The following is a 13,435-nucleotide window of genomic DNA, read 5'->3' as shown; positions in this document are numbered from 1 at the left end:
GTTTTGAGTCTTCCCTAGAATTGCCCGCACATCAACATTGTAAAATTACTTATTATTAGTCTTCTGGTATCTAATTCAAATGTGATCGGAAGTTGAATGAAATTCCTCCTGTTTTATAGCAAAGTTGAGAGAAATAATGAAAAATTACCAACATCAACTCCCTCCCATATTTAAAAAAGAGGGCAGAACAAACACATTGTTCATGACTATTAATCAAAACAGAACTAATTCCAACCAAACTATGTAAGAGAAAACTGGAAATCTCCTGGTATTTGTTGAGAGGAGAGTTTGAGGACATAATAAGTCAGTATTCCTATTTTTTCCGCATCTATTGCTTAAAAAGTACAATTTGAAAATAATTCACATATAAGTACCTGAAAAGAAAAAAAAACAGTCATTCAAATCAAGGAAAAAAATCTAAAACATGAACAAAGATAAAGTTTACAGGTAACATTCTGTATGACAATTTTTCTACTTGCTGTTTGAAACAAACAAAAAAAACATGAGCAGTTTTATTTTTAAATGTGAAAAATCAAGGAAGTACCCCAAACAATCATAACCTGCTAGTATAATTTATACAACAGGTTATGCTCAGAAATTTCTTTGAAAGCACTGAGGGAAAAAAAGGAATAGAAACCTAAAATGTTTTTGTCTTATTTAAAAGATTTTTCATAATGCTTATTAAGAAAGCTCTGGGGTTTACAAAAAACAGATAATAAAGCTCAAGTTTAAAATGAACAGAAGAGTATTTATGTAGGAACTCTTCAATGTGATATGTATTATAAAGTGTTTCCAGGTTAGTGTATTAAGCCTCTATTATTTTCATTTCAAAATAGATTGCCTTCTCAGGTAACAGGGGGTTCAAAGAAATATTAATAGATGGAATTATAAAACTATCTTTCTTCAGAAAAAATGTAAGCAATTTATGAAGGCAAATTGTAGTTTTCATTCACCAAAGTTAGGACCTCATACACCTACAGAGATATTATCCCAATTGACAAATGACCATCATTCACTTCTAAATCTCAAGTCCATGGTCCATTACTCTGTGAATCTTTTTTGTTTTTGAATATAGTTAGAATTCACCTCTCTTTCCTTGGTGATCCACTTACCCATTGCCAATTACACTAGGATTCCTCTAGCTCTAAGTTATATGCATGTGTTTATTTGTCTGTCTCTTTCAAATGGGCTGTGAGCCTCTAAAGCAGGAAGTGGTGTATCATTCTGTTATTTGAACTTTAGAGTCTTGAATGCTACTTATTCTTTGAATAGGTAAGTGACTTAAATACAGGAATGGAAAAGAAGATTATTTAGAGTATTTGTATCAAGTGTATCCACATTTCTGAATCTCAGTTACTATCACCCTAAACCCCATCAAAACCATCCCTTACCGAACCTGCTTCAATGCTTACAATCAGTCTCCTACTTTACCTTAGTCATTCTCCTAAATATTTGAGTGGAGCAAAGGCTACTCTGACAGACTGTTAGGACAACAAATGTGAATTAAAACTGTCTTAGGCAAACTTAAAAGTGTGTCACGCCATGGAGTTATCACTTCAAAAAGGCTTCCCTGTCTCTTCCCTACAATGGGCCTTCACACATTATTCTGTATCACATTACTTTTTCATTCAGATATTTACAACCTGTGCTTCCGCTGTTGACTTGTGTGAAGAGTTTACTGCCTGCTTAACCACAAACTGCAAATGTCACAAAAATAGTTTTTGTCTTTTTTATTTAATATACAAAACATGAGCACAAGTACCACAAAGGCCAACATTTAGAATGTTTTTGTTTATTCATGTGTTCTTTCTTCCAAGAACAGTGTCTGGCATATTTCAAAGCTCAATAAATATTTCTGGAAAGAATGGATAAATATTTTTCCATAGCATAAGATGCATGTGGAGAAAACATTTGTGGAATTATACATTATTTAATTCATTAATGTTTATGTTTATTTAAAAGCCTCAACTAATCAAATTTAGTAAAAAATTAAATTTCATGAGCAAAACATGTTTTTATAACTCAGCTTGAGCTTGTGTTATACATTTTTACATGTATTACATGTGTTTTTATTATAACCCAATAACTTTAATGATGAGAGTTCTAAGCTATAGTTTCATGTTTATAATTTACACTAGTAGACATAATTTTGTGTACATCTTGTTGAATCAGTGACTCACTACTTAATTTTAAGTTTTGGAGGAATGGAAAAAATAAAACATTGACAAGATACTTTAAATTGTTGAACTTCCCCAAGAAACATGTAATTATATCCTTAAAAATATCCATTCAATTTGATAACAAAATTATGCATCCACACTGCGAAAGACCCAGACCAATGAGAAATTAGATATCTGGATGTTTTTGTCATGCTTTGTTACATAGGCTGTAACAATAAAGCTATTTTTATTTTCTTCATGTCAACATTATAAGCCCACTATGAAAGCAAAATACAACAGATAAATAGGTATTTGTGTTTAATTAACCAAAAATTTGAAACTAATTATATGTTTTGATATTTCTATTTACAAAGTTTAAAAACTGCCACTATTTCCCACACTATTATTCTCAAAGTTGGCATGTTATTACTTTTAATTGGTCAAGAAAGAAAAATGTCTCACACTTGACATTTTCCAACATATTCACTTCTTGAAACAGCTGCAGTTTTACTAACCTGTGTTTCGAGAAAGATTAACAATCAGTCTATTTTTATTTCATGGAGAAATTCATTTTGAGCTATTATTCCATCTTAGATCTCTAGTATTTGATAGGCTTACAGTGGAAAAGGTTAATATTGTCTCCTGGATAGAATTAGCATCCATCAGATGCATTGACTGGACCTATTTCTTATTATCGATATTTTGAGATATTCACAAAAATCACTGCAAGAGGCAGAATAAACTGTTCTCTTATTGGTGCTGGTATCTCTGTGGGGGAAAAAAAAAGCATAATTGACTGTAGCCGTGGGGATTCAGACAATTGTATGGGGACTGATAAGAGGGATTTATACAAGGTTTCATATTTCTAATCTCATATGGTTTCTTTGTAGACATTATTAGACTTATTGTTTTGCTATTGTTATAATCTTTTCCAGATGAAAAGATATGGCTAATGTATGTTCCTATGGAATTAAAACTACTCTCAAATTAATCTTAATGTATTTAGGCTATGCTTGAAAGGAAAGCACTAATAAACTTGCTTCCATGAAACAATATAAATGCCCCTATGTAAGCTACCTAATTTTAAACCGGAATATGAATCTATAAATTCTGCATTACTTAACTTTAGTATTCATAATAAGCAACGTGTATTTAGATATATTTTGAATCTATCACGATACATAAATGATAGTTTTAAAAGGAAATAATAACTCATATAAAGAAATAGACATAGAAACTAAGTGACATGAGTTGTACTAAAATCCCAGTATCATTGTTTTATTTGCAAAACAGATATACTGACGACTTACCTAAAACAATAGGGAAAGGAATTCCATAGAATAGCCCATGAGGGTAGATAGTACTACCGAGAAAATTGCCACTTTTGTTTTGATTACTATGTGTCCTATATATATCTTTGTCAAAGTCATATTTTAGAAACAAATTTCATGCAACTAACATAATTATATAACTACTAAAAATTTTTATGTTTTAATTTTGAAATCAGAGGTACAATTTCAATGCACAGTACTTATTTTCCTGATTGGGATTTGGCGGTACCACAAAATGCACGTAAATTACCAGGAACTTGTTTTCGTGTTCATGAGGGGACATTATGCTTTCATCATTTGCATTTCTGAGTACCTCCCTATGTTGTTGTATAGCTTTCATTTGCTTGAGAATAAGGATGGAGGGAATATAAAGATGATGTCAGAGATAATACTTAATAGTTGACATTTAATTTAGGATTATATAAGAATATAAGAGCCATCCTTATCCATGAGGTATGTTACATATATTGAAGGAATAACAATGAGGAGAAAACTCTTGCCCATAGTCCAGGAGTCTGGGATGAGGTTCTTCTTGAAGGTTTACTTGAATCACTAGGGGCTCAGCTATAATTACTTAGCAATGCAACAGGTCAGGGAGAAAAGGCCCTATGTTGTAGCCTTTTGGAACCACCCTGGGTTCCAGAGTTACAACAGGACTCAGGATTTACCAAGAGGCTGATGGGAGAACTGTATGAAGTCAGAGGTCTTTGCACAAAAGGTTAGGAATCACTACCTGCTATCCCCAGATGAAGGAAAATGAAATTACAGCGAGAGCTCATAAGTGACAGGTGCAGTGGAAGCTGAGATGAACCTTCCACTTGATCAAGATCACTTGATCACATGATCACTTTTACATTCTTTCTAAGCTGAGAGACTCACACTCGATACAGAATCAGCAGTGATCACTAGCAGATGTCAACAGCACATAACCAATTCTGTGTCAACAGCACATAACCAATTCTTTGGAAACCGTAGAAATCTGAGGACATAGCACTCAAGGTATTTGTTTGTTTGCTTCCCCTACCACCATGAAACCTTATAAAATAAGTTCCATTTATCCCCCCAGCCCCTCCCCTATGAATAGGCACTATCTTAAGGAGACAAAAACTAAGAAGGAAAGGTGTCTGGGAGACTAAACATTTTTACCTAGAAGACACTGAAAATCTACATTGGACTAAATTTTTATCTGAATAAACATTTCATATTTTTTAATGCTAAAAATGGGTAGGATCTTCTAAATTTAATAGAAACATAAAATGTATATTTTTCTGAACATCTAGTAATAAGAGCTGTTCTTTTAAACCTGCTATAAACAAGAGAGTTTGAATCATTAAGTTCACAAAGATGGATCAAGGACCAGGGGCATCTACAAGTCAATGAAGTAAGAGAAAAAGATAATACAAAGTCTTGGACCTGACGGTTGGGATAGCAAGATGAAGAACATAACCTCTGTGAATCTTCTGGATCAGCCAATAGAGATAAATGTGGGTCCACACTCACATAAAAATAAACAAGCAAAGGAAGAAATCCTCTGGGTCCATGTGTTTCCAAATGGAGAGTTCAGAAGAGATATACAGTTTACCGTTGAACAACATGGTTTGAACTAGGCAGATCCATTTATATGCAGATTTTTTTCAATAATTACAGTAGGACATCACTATAGCTGGGTTCCTCATTCACATTCATCTGCCAAAATCAGATAGAAAAATAGTATTTGCAGGAAGCTAAATCCGCATATATGGAAGGCCAACATTTTGTGTCCATGATTTCCACAAGGCTGACTGCGGGACTTGAGTATGCATGGATTTTGGTATATGCGGGCAGTCCTGAACCCAATCCCCTGAGGATACTGAGGGATGATTGTATAGATATAGATATATAAATATAGATATAGATATATACACCATATACCTGTTCTAAGTGATGCATGTATTAATACATTCAATTTAAGTGATGACCCTAACTCATCCTATTACTACTCCCTTTGATGACCGTTGTGGAAAATGAGGCAAAGAGGTTAAATAATACGTTCAAGGATAAAGAGTTAGTAAGTGACAGAGCGAAAATTTGAACCGAGATAGTTTGGCTCCAGCTACTGTGTCCTGACTGCCATAACACTATTTCTCTTGCTCCCGATTTTGGTCCAATGGACAATGTACTGGAAAGCCTGTAGTTTACTCAAGTATGGAACAGAAACCAGGATGTAATTTCCACAAAGGAGCTCTGAGAAACAGCTGAGATATAATTTAAAATTTCTCTGAAATAAAGTATGTTGGCAAATGGAGTAAAAAATGTATATATGAATTATGTTTTTGGTGAGCTATCCAGATCATTCTGCTGCATGTAGACAACACATCAATGCAGATATTGTGTGATTACTTGGTTCATATGCTTTGTTTGATTGGCTATAATCCAGGTGATGCTGGATGGTATAAATATTGGTTAAAAATCGTTGAATTTTATCTTCAAGAAGTAGCCTAAAGTTATTCTCTCTGTGTGTGCCCTTAGAAAATCCAAAACTCATTGAAAATAGTATATCAGTTTTCCTGATAAAAGAGAAAAAAAGAAGGAATTACTAAATACCTGGAGAGAAAAGTTTTCGTTTTTTTTTTTTTGGGGTGGGTGGCGAGGAGGGTCTTCTCAATAACAGAAATCTATTACTACCACCCTGTGGTAGAAAATTTTGCATTTAGCAGTGAGGACTTAAAAATAGAGTTTTTTTGTTTGTTTGTTTGTTTTGTTTTGTTTTTGTTTTGACAAGGTTTCGTTCTGTTGCCAGGTTTAGAGTGCAGTGGCTGGATCACAGCTCACTGCAGCCTTGACTTCCCAGGCTCAAATGATCCTCCCACCTCAGCTTCCTGAGCAGCTGGGACTACAGGTGCATGCCACCATGTCCAGTTAACTTTTTTATTTCAGTTGAGACAGGGTTTTCCCATGTTGCCCATGCTGGTTTCGAACTACTGAGCTCAAGTGATCTGCCTGCCTTGACCTCCCAAAGTATTGGGATTACAGGTGTGAGCCACCGCGCTTGGCCATTTTTGCCAGTCTATGATGATTTCAATACCTTCCACCTGAATGGAAGCTGCACAGATACCAGCTTTCAAGGAACCTAAATAAGGTCTTGGATAATGTTGATATTAGCCGCAATCATGACAGATTATTCTTGAGTGGAGGGTCCTTCCTTTGATCCTGTGTGCTGTTATAGAAGCCTACAGACTTCTGAAGTGACCTTGCATTGAGATGCTGGTAGAAAGATGAAGAGAAATAAATCATTATTTGATGCAAGACTACAATTGAAAATAATATATGCATGTAGCTAATACTTTCCAACTTACAGTTTGGGGGTGTCTATCCATTCGTTCATCAGTAATTACTTAGTAAAAGCCTGCACTGTCAGTACTGTACTTAGTACTGGGAGCACACTGGGAGTGGCTAAAGGTGGTTCCTGCTTTCTTGTAGCTTACTGTGAACTCTTTGAATTATGATACTTAAGAGTGTTCCTCATTTATTGTTCCATGGAACATTACTCTGGGCAAGGCTAATTGTTTAGCCTTCACAAAAATCTCAATGCTCAAATGAAGGTAGGAAATGCTGTTTCTTGGCTCACTCTTAGAGATTAATCGTGCGTATTAGTAATTTAAAGCACAGCAGAGCCCAACAATTAACAAGCCTGTCTAACCAGCATTTTTTTCTCAAACTTATTTGAGCATGAATAATTTTTAAAAATATTATAACTGCTTATATATTATTAGGTAAAATACCAGGTTGGGATGCAATCGTCTCTAATATAATGTTCATATGCATTAGTATGTTTTGAACTTCTGATCCTTTGTGAATCTGTATCAAATTTGAGTTGCTTCGGTTCTCTGGCTTCTCTCTTTGTTGAAAGCAGAAGCGCATCATTCTAATGATGTTCTTGAAGGACTGTCATTTCCCTAATTAATGACTTTGTTCTGTTAGAACTACTGAAACAAAAATCTTATCATCCCACTAAATAGTTAGAATAAGATATTAACAATGCTTTTTCATCCATATCAATTTTAAATGCTTTGTTACCCAAATCAATTTTTCTAATGGTAATGAATATTTCTAGTTTTATAAATAAAAAGTAAAAAAATGATGTACCATTCCTTATTTTTTTATGGAAAGCCTACTGACATATTTGGCATTAATAAGGAGAATTATCAAGCACCTTTACTTAAAAAAAAAAATTCTTCCTGCATTTAACCTAGAATATGCTGTGGAGAATTGGTCTGTGAGAGAAGCCTCACTGTACATGAAAACCTGTAATTCATAGTGCCTGCTCCTGTCTTTCATTTCAGGATTCATATTGGTCACATTTTTGTTATCTGCACATATGGTGCATTTACATAAAAATCACATATTTCCCAATATTCAGTAATGTAGGCCTTTGTTTTTATTTGGTTCTAGCTGCATACATATCTATCTGTTTGAAGTTTATGTGAAGATTCCAAAATGAATTCACATATATCACATAACCAAAATATTAATTATTCATTATCTATTGCTGCATAAAAATTTATCCCCAAATGAAGTGCCTTAACAAAAAACTTATCTCAGAATTGTGAATGTAGTTCAGTTGTGTTCCTCTGGCTCAAGGTCTCTAAGGACACTGAAGTGAATCAGCTTATCCAAGATGTTATTTAGCCACAGTCATCTTAAAGCTGAATTGGAAGATAATCCACCCCAAAACTTGTCAAAGGGACTGACAGTAGGCCTCAAAAGACGCTCTTTCACACTCACTCATGTAGCTATAGGCAGGCCTCAGAATTTTACTGGCTGTTGATGAGAGATATCAATTCGTCTTCAGATGGCCCTCTCTCCTCATAGGGGTGCTCGCAATAGGCTCTTTTTCCACTGAGATAGGGGGTTGGAGAGAGAAATAGCAACACTCAGAGCTCAAGGCTGAAGGTACTTTCTTTTTATAACTTAATCTCAAAAGTAATATCCCATTATTTCTGATATTTTCCATTCATTAAAAACAAGTCTTTAAATCCAACCCAGACTCAACGGTAGGAATACCAAGACTCAGAGATCATTGGCAGTCACCTTAGAAGCTGCCTACCACACCCATATTCTGTATTTGGTGAAAAGACAGTGATGTCGCAATTTCTAGACTGTTTTCTCTCTTACATTTCCCAAAGAGATAAACCGTTATTTAACTAAACTGATTTTTTTTTTGAGATAAAAGAGCTGTTTTATTGACGCTTTATGTGCTAGGTATTTTACATGCAGTAACTCCTTAGATTCCAAACGGTCCTGTGAAGTAAGTACCATTATCTGAATTTACAAATAAGGAAAGTGAAGCTTGTGGAGGTCATTGGCTCAAGGTTATGTGGATGATGGATTCTTTTTTTTTTTTAATTATACTTTAAGTTCTAGGGTACATGTGCACACCGTGCAGGTTTGTTACATATGTATACATGTGCCATGTTGGTGTGCTGCACCCATTCATTAACTTGTCATTTACATTAGGTATATCTCCTAATGCTATCCCTCCCCCCTCCACCTACCACACAACAGGACCCAGTGTGTGATGTTCCCCTTCCTGTGTCCATGTGTTCTCATTGTTCAATTCCCACCTATGAGTGAGAACATGTGGTGTTTGGTTTTTTGTTCTTGCGATAGTTTGCTGAGAATGATGGTTTCCAGCTTCATCCATGTCCCTACAAAGGACATGAACCCATCATTTTTTATGGCTGCATAATATTCCATGGTGTATATGTGCCACATTTTCTTAATCCAGTCTATCAAACTATACTACAAGGCTACACTAACCAAAACAGCATGGTACTGGTACCAAAACAGAGATACAGACCAATGGAACAGAACAGGGCCCTCAGAAATAATACTACACATCCACAACCATCTGATCTTTGACAAACCTGATGAAAACAAGAAATGGGGAAAGGATTCCCTATTTAATAAATGGTGCTGGGAGAACTGGCTAGCCATATGTAGAAAGCTGAAACTGGATCCTTTCCTTACACCTTATACAAAAATTAATTCAAGATGGATTAAAGACTTAAATGATAGACCTAAAACCATAAAAACCCTAGAAGAAAACCTAGGCAATACCATTCAGGACATAGGCATGGGCAAGGACTTCATGTCTAAAACACCAAAAGCAATGGCAACAAAAGCCAAAGTTGACAAATGGGATCTAATTAAACCAAAGAGCTTCTGCACAGCAAAAGAAACTACCATCAGAATGAAGAGGCAACCTACAGAATGGGAGAAAATTTTTGCAATCTACTCATCTGATAAACTGATATTTTTTAAGAACGTCAGGCTAACAGATATTAAATAAGACAGACACAAATATACATAAAAAAAGGAAAATGTCTCTACTGCAAAGTAATGTAACTAAGTTTGAATCATAGATATACAAATTCAATTTAATTCAATTCAATAAATAATAGTTTACTACTGTTTGAGAAAACTATTATTAAATCCTGTACAGGATACAAAATGAAAAAGAAAAATGCCATGGTTTTAACTATGGGTTTTTCTTCAGGCTCATCTGCTTATTGGTTGGGTGACTGAAACAAGTTGCTTACAGCAATAAGTGTTCTCATCTCACAGGGATATTGTGAGGTGAAAATGAAATAAAGCATATACAACCATGTAACTATGTAAAGTTCTTAGCATTATGCCTAGTACATGGTAATCACACAGTAAATAATAATAATAATGATCATAATGATAATAGTAAAGTAAGCAATAACCTAACACTTGCCAGAGCTGTTCTAATTGCTATATAACTATCAACTCATTATTTTGTTATTATTAGTCAAGCACCATGCTGCTCTGGGGTTGTATCATGGCTGTGCTACCTAACAGCTGACTGATTTTTAGTCAAGTTATTTGATCTTCTCTATGCTCCAAGTTCCTTGTTTGTGAAATGAAGATAGCAATAGTGCTGTAAACTCAGTATTGGAAAAGTTTTTTGGAACAATACCTGGTACATTCTATGTGTTAATTAATTTTTAATGCAAAATATTATTGCATTATAATTATAAAGTAAAATAATTATAATACCTGACAGAAACACTTCCTAAAGAGAAGGACAAAATATAATTAGAGTACTAATGACCTCTTTGTAATGTATATGGGGAGAATAAAAAAATAATATCGTGGGAAATACATGAAATTTGCTATGGGAGAGTATGTAGAAAAATTGAATTTTAAGAATAGACTTTATTTGTTTAGGTTTCTTACCTCTTAAGAGTAGTTTTCAATAGTGTATGCATATGAGAAACACCTGGAAACTTTTCAAACTCTAAACATTCTGGCCCCATCCAATTATAACTTAAGTGTTCTGAGGTGGGCTGTCAGCTTTCATGTATTTACTATTTCAAGGTGATTCTAATATGTAGTAGTATTAAAAGCCCCTGCCCTGAGGCATTGATTTTCAACTCTTAGCTTGCACCAGTTTCACCCCAAGTATCAGAAGAAAAACAGAGAAGTAATAAAATATTATAGAGAAGCAAAAAGTCTCAATTTGATCTTCTAATATGAAGAATATTTTGTTTCTGAAGAATATGGTTTTTTCCATTTATGTTTAACAAATGTCCTATACTACTCAACTATGTAAAGATAACTGAATAGAAGTTTGTTTTAAAAGACAGTTTTGGAAAGACAGATGACATTTATGTCTAGAAATGTTACATAAGAATTTCTTAATAAGGTGCACCTTTAATGGTTACGCATCAGAGACCAAAAACAAAGGATTTACTGGACTGTACATTGAAATAATTTATGCTTTTCCCTAGCCCACCTGGGAGTAATGCTGAATTATTAGTGATTTATTTACATATTATCTTCAACATTGACTCCTATTGCTGGAGTTACTGGAAACAGGAGGCAGAATTAAAGATGGTTCTCATGCTGTTGTCCATAATGTTGTGCTATGTGGTAGAGAAGGATGCTACGTGCAGGAATCACAAAAGAATAAAGCCAATGTTAAGTTTCATTCATTTTAATTATAAACATGTTGTACTGCTCAGTGACGTTAGGAAAGGGATTTTAATAAAACCAACCATTCTTCTTAGTTTTATTTCTCCTGCTCCCACAGATAAATTTTAAGGATATGTGTAGTTTAATTTTAAACTGTGTTTAATGCAATGAAGTAGTGGTGCATCATGGCAGGGCCTCAAGCATTTCAGTTAAGCTCCTTTTTTAGAACTGGATACCTAGTTATGACTATAGTTTCCTCATGTCTAAATGAGAATAGTGGCGTTTACCCCTCTGGGTGGTTGTGAGGGTTACATAAGATAGCACATGTCAATCACTTATCCTATACCTGCTCATGATAAATGTTAGCTGTGAGTTTTGTTATTATCTTCATCCTGTATTTCAGTTATTTATTTATTTCAAGTAAATAAAATGCAATAAAACAGGAAACTTTGAAATATAGTAATAAAATATCTGTTTCATAAAAGTTACCAGATGTTAAATATTAAAACTTGAATTCAATGCATAATTTGTAAATATCTAACATATATGAAATTCAGTATCAAATTAAATTCAGAATATCAAATTAAATACTATATTATAATTTGGCAACTTCTAACTTAACTAAATCCAAAATTAATCAATCAAATTAAGTTGCCTTTTACTCTGAATGCTGTTAGAATAATTGATAAAGCCTTTTTTTAAAGTTATGAAAATGTTCATTTTTTAGAAAACTTCAAATTAATTGTGAAAAGTGAAAGCTATAGAATAGAAATGTGTTTTGAAAAAATGATCAAAATTAGCGAATATTAAGATGAACATACTAATTGGTACAGTGATGCTAAGTGTGATTATCCTAGAAATACCATTTTCAAAATAGTTGATTATAAGGTACTGCAGTTATCCATCACATGCTTTTGTGTATCTATTATGTTCTCATCATAGCACTGTGCTTGCCTGTGACAAGATATGTCAGAGATAATGACACATGGTGCTTGTCTTTAGGTAGCATATGGCTTAATGGTGGATACAGAAATGCCTTATTAAATATAAAAAATAATTTAATTTTCAATTTTGTTAAGAATAAAAAGAGTTAAGAATGCAAATTATGAGAGAGTATATAAGTCCAGGACCCAGAGGTTTTCCAACACAAAGGCATGTCAAGTGATAGCTGAAGAATCAGTAGTACATAACCAGGCAAAAATCAGGGGAAAGATTATTCCAGACAGAGAGAATGGTGACATGCATATAATGTGTGGGTGAATATAACAAAAGAGGTTAAATTAGTAAAATCAGAAGAAGTTTTTGCATTATTTGGAGCTTCAAAAAGTGAGTCAGAGATTTAGTCTAAAAAGGCAAGAAAATAAACCAAGAACTAGAAAGAGAAAGAGAAAAGATAATATCTAGAACTATGAAATGGGTTGTTTTCTTTTAAATGTATTGTGTTTACTGTAATTCCAAGGACCTTCCCAATATGTTCCTTACATTATGGAAAGGCATTATGAGAAACACACACAGGCACACACATATATATATACACATACACACACACAGAGAGAGATTAAGTATATAGTAAGTAGCTACTTGGGAGGCTGAGGGGGGAGAATTGATTGAGATGGAGTCAGGGCTGCAATAAGCTGTGATGGCACCACTGTATTCCAGCCTGGGTGACAGAGTGAGACCCTGTCTCAAAACAAGCAAACAAACAAACCACTGTAAAATACCATCTCACCTCACCTTCAATGGCTATTATCAAAAGACAAAAAATAACAAATGTTGGAGAGGCCATGTGGCGAGAAAGGGGAACCTTCACACACTGTTGGTGGGAATGTAAATTAGTGCAGCCATTTGGAAAAAAGTATGGAGATCCCTCAAATAATTAAAAATTGAACTTTAGTATGATATAGCAATCCCAGCACTGGGTATATATTCACAGGAAATGAAATAAATATGATGAAGAAATATCTG

At 34.1% G+C, this 13,435-nt stretch overlaps 1 protein-coding gene and 1 long non-coding RNA gene across 19 annotated transcripts in view; one reads left to right on the top strand and one right to left on the bottom strand.

Annotated features, from left to right (window-relative positions):
- Window positions 1-13,435, top strand: part of LOC101154628 (protein eyes shut homolog) — a 460,684-nt gene that overhangs the window by 189,720 nt on the left and 257,529 nt on the right. The window lies entirely within an intron of this gene.
- Window positions 6,519-13,435, bottom strand: part of LOC129534411 (uncharacterized) — a 37,339-nt gene continuing 30,422 nt past the window's right edge. The window contains exons 2-3 of the long non-coding RNA XR_008681009.2: window positions 8,255-8,368; window positions 6,519-6,733 (exon numbers count right to left, since the gene is read on the bottom strand). This is a non-coding gene — a long non-coding RNA (uncharacterized lncRNA). The remainder of the gene's footprint in view (window positions 6,734-8,254; window positions 8,369-13,435) is intronic.

This window comes from Gorilla gorilla, chromosome 5 (genome assembly GCF_029281585.2).
Source record: "Gorilla gorilla gorilla isolate KB3781 chromosome 5, NHGRI_mGorGor1-v2.1_pri, whole genome shotgun sequence".
Lineage (NCBI taxonomy): Eukaryota > Metazoa > Chordata > Mammalia > Primates > Hominidae > Gorilla > Gorilla gorilla.
This window is presented reverse-complemented; position numbering and strand designations above follow the sequence as displayed.